Source organism: Pelobates fuscus, chromosome 3, assembly GCF_036172605.1.
Source record: "Pelobates fuscus isolate aPelFus1 chromosome 3, aPelFus1.pri, whole genome shotgun sequence".
Lineage (NCBI taxonomy): Eukaryota > Metazoa > Chordata > Amphibia > Anura > Pelobatidae > Pelobates > Pelobates fuscus.
The window spans coordinates 299,736,129-299,742,698 of record NC_086319.1 but is presented as its reverse complement, the minus strand read 5'-3'; positions in this window follow the sequence as shown (position 1 = coordinate 299,742,698).

Below are 6,570 nucleotides of genomic sequence, written 5' to 3'. Positions count from 1 at the left end.
CAGTATGGTGTATATAGATAATAAGCTTGTAATCTCATATATCCACTCACATTTTATTTAGCTAATTTAGAGCTCTGCTGTTTTGTGCATGGACAAAATAATCCCCATCTAAGGATATGTAAATACAGAAAAAAAACTCAGTTGCTGAAGTAAATACTGGTGGAAAATCAAATGAAGATAAGGAAATGTACTTACATTTCCCAGAGCAGAACTTAGAAGCAGTAGGTAAGTAAATAAAAAGGTATATCTATAAAAGTTAAAAAAATATAAAATTTTAAAACAGTAATAAAATACTTTCAGTAGTCCCACTTGACGCGTTTCGCCTCTCCAAGGCTTCTTCAGAAGTGTGGTAAGTACTTGTAAAGTTCCAGTTTGTATATGTGAATCTTTATTGAAGATAGCTTCCTGGTGAATGTAATTGCTGGCTTACTGTTACCATGCTGGAACGCATGCGTCACACTGGAAGTGACGCGGCGATCATCCATCATTGGTAGTCTCAGTGGACTTAGCGCGTTTAAGTCTGGAACACATACGTCACCAAAATGGCACTGTTGCTTTCCAATCGCTAATAGTTAAAAGTCCTTCACATAATAGGGTCCGGAGGTGTAAATGCTGCATTCCTTCAATAAGTCCCACCTCATGGAGCTATTGGTCACGGAGAGGGCGTGGTGTCACAAAGGACGCGACGCAAGAGCCTCCATACATAGCTCGTACCTGAAAAGTGGAAATGGCTTAGCGGCAGGCCCTATATTGCACTGTGTCACATAGTGTATGTTTTATATCGAAATGCTTTGGAAGCTGTTATATTGTTTCTCACCTGCAGCCTCTTACTCCAGATGATCCATGGGTATTACAGTACTGTAAGGCCCACCATTCAGGCTGACACACACAAGCTCACTACAGACAAGCTCACTGACACACACAAGTTCTCTTACCAAACACAAGCTCACTGCAGACAAGCTCACCGACACACACACGTTCTCTTACCCAAACACAAGCTCGCTACAGACAAGCTTACTGATACACACAAGTTCACTACAGACAAGCTCACTGACACACAAGCTCACTCAAGTCAAGATCATTGATACATATTAGAGGTCACTACAGAAAAGATCAATGACACAATCACAAGCACACTACAGACATGCTCACTGACACACAAGCTCACTGCAGACAAGCTCAATGGCACACACAAGCTCATAACAAGCTCACCAACAAACACAAGCTCACCGACACACACAGAAGCTCTCTGGCCCATACACAAGCTCACTAAAGACATGCTCACTACACGTTCACTGACAATCACAAGCTCACTACAGACAAACTTACTACAAGCTCACTACACACATGCTTACTACAAGGTCACTAAAACACACAAGCACAATACAGACAAACTCACAAGCTCACTGAGAAACACAAGCCCACTACAAGCTCCCTGACATACACAAGCTCACTGACACACACTTAAGCACAGTACAGACATGCTCACTGCCACACACACAGGCTACATGCTCACTGAAACACACAAAAGTTCACTGTAGACAGGCTCTCTGACACACACAAGCACAATACAGACAAGCTCACTGACACACACAAGCTCACTATAAGCTCTCTGACACACATTCAAACACAGTACAGACATGCTCACTACAAGCTCACTGACACATGCTCACTACAGATAAACTCACTAAAAGCTCACTGACACACACAAAAGCCCACTACAGACATGCTCACTACAAGCCCACTGACATACACAATGTCACTGGCACACACTCAAGCACAGTACAGACATGCTCACTACAAGCTCACTGACACACACACACACACACACACACACAGGCTCACTACAAACTCACTAACACACACAAACGCTCACTGACACACTCAAGCACAGTACAGATATGCTCACTACAAACTCACTGACACTCACACACACACACACACAAGCTCACTACAAACTCCATGACATACACAAGGTCACTAGCACACACTCAACCACAGTACATGCTCACTACAAGCTCTCTCTCACATACACACAACCTCACTACAAAATCACTGACATACACACACACACTATCAATCATAGGCTGCGTAGTGGATATATAAGTACCTGCAACTTCAATGTAACTGGACTTCAAGTAAAATATGAGTTTTTTCATGAAGCTCTTCCACTTCCTGTATGAAAGGTCACCAGGATGAGGCTGGAGGGTGGAGCTCCAGTGGGTGGGCTGGCTCTGCCAGACTGTCCATGCAGAGCTGGAAACTAGGATGGTGCTTTTGTGAGAGAGTGAGAGAGACATGCAGTGCTCTTTCACTCCTCTCTGCTGCAAACCAGCTGTCACCTTTCAGTGCTCTCTCACTCCTCTCTGCTGCAAACCAGCTGTCACCTTTCAGTGCTCTCTGTCAGCCCCAGGAGCACCGGCCCACCGGGGAATTTCCCAGTAACCCGGTGGGCCAGTCCGGTACCTGCTTAGCAGCCATATTAAAAAAGGGCAGGAATTAGATCAATTTAAAAGCTAATAAGCAAATTGGGTAGGTATATGGAGTATAGATAGCGCATATCTCATGAGGATAGACAGGCCAAATTCAGCAAATGAGTTGGTAAAAAAACAATAGGTATCATCATGGGTTTACTTCAGGGAGATCATGCCAAACTAAATCTTATTGATTTTTTTGATTGGGTAACTAAAATTATAGATCAGGGTGGTGCAGTAGACATTGCTTACCTAGATTTCAGTAAGGCTTTTGACACTGTTGCACATAGAAGGCTTATCAATAAACTGCAATCTTTACGTTTGGATTCCAATATTGTTGAATGGGTAAGGCAGTGGCTGAGTGACAGGCGACAGAGGGTTGTAGTCAATGGAGTATATTCGAAGCTTGGGTTTGTCACCAGTGGGGTACCTCAGGGATCTGTACTTGGACCCATTCTCTTTAATATTTTTATTAGTGATATTGCAGAAGGTCTTGATGGTAAGGTATGTCTTTTTGCTGATGATACTAAGATATGTAACAGGGTTGATGTTCCAGGAGGGATAAGTCAAACGGCAAATGATTTAGGTAAACTAGAAATATGGTCAATGGTAATGCATCTTGGACGTAAAAACCCAAGGGCAGAGTACAGAATATTTGATAGAGTCCTAACCTCAACATCTGAGGAAGGGGATTTAGGGGTGATTATTTCTGATGACTTAAAGGTAGGCAGACAAAGTAATAGAGCAGCAGGAAATGCTAGCAGAATGCTTGGTTGTATAGGGAGAGGTATTAGCAGTAGAAAGAGGAGGGTGCTCATGCTATTGTAGAGAACACTGGTGAGACCTCACTTGGAGTATTGTACGCAGTACTGGAGACCGTATCTTCAGAAGGATATTGATACCTTAGAGAGAGTTCAGAGAAGGGCTACTAAACTGGTTCATGGATTGCAGGATAAAACTTACCAGGAAAGGTTAAAGGATCTTAACATGTATAGCTTGGAGGAAAGACGAGACAGGGGGGATATAATAGAAACATTTAAATACATAAAGGGAATCAACACAGTAAAGGAGGAGACTATATTTAGAAGAAGAAAAACTACCACAACAAGAGGACATAGTCTTAAATTAAAGGGACAAAGGTTTAAAAATAATATCAGGAAGTATTACTTTACTGAGAGGGTAGTGGCTGCATGGAATAGCCTTCCAGCTGAAGTGGTAGAGGTTAACACAGTGAGGGGGTTTAAGCATGCGTGGGATAGGCATAAGGCTATCCTAACTATAAGATAAGGCCAAGGACTAATGAAAGTATTTAGAAAACTGGGCAGACTAGATGGGCCGAATGGTTCTTATCTGCCGTCACATTCTATGTTTCTATGTTTCTATGCCCTGTCCTTTTGAGAACCATTTGACGAAACCTTTTTTTTTTTTTAGAGATTCTGTCAAATCGGGAAAGACATACAGACCATCTAAATATAACACCTACAAACTTCGCAAAAGAGACGTAGAGAAGTAGATCAGGCAAAAGAGAGCAAAAAAGGAAGGCTATGGGCGATGTACCTACAGGTATTCTTAATTTATCACATAAAACTCTAGATGAAATCCAAATAAATGTCTTGAAACAAGGTTTAAAATTTGCTCCTACAAAACCTTATAACTCTTTTCTTACATACATAGATATTAATAAGTTTGTAAGGAATGCTACCTTGAAACGATTTTATATTAATAAGAACAATAACACACACGAAAATGCTGATAGGGCCAATGATAACCATAACGAGAAAGACTATTAAAAAAAAGTATTTAAAGAAAAAAATCAATCCAGCCCACTGTAAATCTAGTGCCCTAGAAATTTTTGAAAAAAAGGTCAGTAAAAATCTTAAAATCCTAGAAGGTAAAACGGTACAAATCAAACATGAATAGAAAGGAAAGACAAATATTAAAAGATCTGTATAATGATGCATCAATAATAATCAAACCCTCTGACAAAGGCGGAGGCCTTGTTATATTGTCCAAAGAAAAGTCAAAATACATATATTAGACTGGCCAACAATCCACCTTTGGATATTAAAGTTAAATTGAGAGACTTTTTGGACAGGGGAAAAGATACTGGGATCCTGGATTCAAATGAATTTAACTATATCAATGTCTTACTCCACGAGGACCCTGTGTCAGAGCACGACCCTCCAGGCAGCATGGTCAGTTCAATCACCAACGCCGACCGCTCACATTCATGCGAATAGCACTTCTGTTTGCATGAGCGCCACTTACCCGATACAGAAGGAAGTCCATGTGTACGAACGCTACCTCTGTTAGTGCGAACGCTACTCACCTTTACTGCAGACAGAACTCCATTAATGCGGACGCCGGCTCCTGAACACAGCAAGAACAGAAGTCTGTTCGTAAGAACGCCGCTGCTTCCACGTGCAACCACACAGAAGGTAGAACTTCAGGAGAATCAAAGGGCGCACCATGCAGACCCAACACCATTTTGCAACAGACATTACTGATAACTAATTCTGAGGTTCCCAAAGCAGTGAATGCGGTTTCTGTATTCTAAATATCTATAATGACCTGATCCCAAGCCCCTGGCTCTGTGCAAGTGTAGATTAAAGTAATGTACTGCATTAATTTACAAGACAAAATACAATGAAATTATAACACAGATTCAAACGTTAAATATATTATTATTTTTATTCATATTTAAAATCATTTTTATTCATTTAGAAATGTGTTTTAAATTATATTTGATTTTGGAATGCATTCATTTTTTCCTGGTCTTGTGTATAAATAGTAGATTACTGTTTTTTTAGAAAGTATTCCTAACCCACTTTTGTTGTTTCTATTTGTTAATTGTTCATTAGTTAATATAGTAATCATGTAAATTATTAAGGCTTTTCTGCACTAGTTATTCTAGTAACGAGTGCTCAATCTACACTTCTCGAACTGGTTCCTTCATAGCTATTCAGCAGAGACTGCAGCTTATTCTGTACACAGGTTATCATGTCTATACCAAGCCTTGAAATGAGCTGTCATTAAGCTGACAGCAGCCAAGATGCAGCTTCTATCAGCTTAGGCAGCAGTTTTACTAGTAATGAATAGAACTGCTGTCCATTGTTGAACTCTATGGATTATAAATTACATTAGAGCTATTCCAGGTTAAAGCAAAGCAAAACATTATCTTCATTAATTAATTTATGCTTTGTAAAATAATAAATATACACGAAATACATGAGAAAATTAACAAGATTGACTGACGTGCTAGAGCAGATTGCAAGGAATTGTGGGGTTATGTCAGGCTGCCTGTGCATTGTGGCATTGCACATATAGTTAAAAAAATATATAGATTTTTTTTTTTTTAAATCACTCGTCAATGTGATCTGCAATATGTGGGCACTAGGAAGCTCCATGTCTATACAGTTGAGCACATTAGGAATATTAGAAATGGGGATATGAAACATAGTATGTGATTACTTTGCAGAATACCATAATAAGGATCCTAATGGTCTAAACTTTATTGGAATTGCACAAGTTTTGAAATATTGGCTTGGAGGTGACCATTCTACCAAAATTAGGTCAAACGAAATTAAATGAGGGTATAATCTTCATACTTTAGTTACCAAAGGTTTGACTATATATTTGACTACATATAATAATTAGTGATGTCGCAAACATAAAATTTTCCGTTCGCGAACGGTGAACACGAACTTCCGCAAATGTTCACGAACGGGCGAACCCGGCGAACCGCCATAGACTTCAATAGGCAGGTGGATTTTAAAACCCACAGGGAGTATTTCTGGCCACAATAGTGATGGACAAGTTGTTTCAAGGGGATTAACACCTGGACTGTGGCATGCTGGAGGGGGATCCATGGCAAAACTCCCATGGAAAATTACATAGTTGATGCAGAGTCTGGTTTTAATCCATAAAGGGCATAAATCACCTAACATTCCTAAATTGTTTGGAATAACGTGCTTTAAAACATCAGGTATGATGTTGTATCGATCAGGTAGTGTAAGGGTTATGCCCGCTTCACAGTGACAGACCAAACTCCCCGTTTAACGCACCGCAAACAACCGCAAACAGTCCATTTGCACAA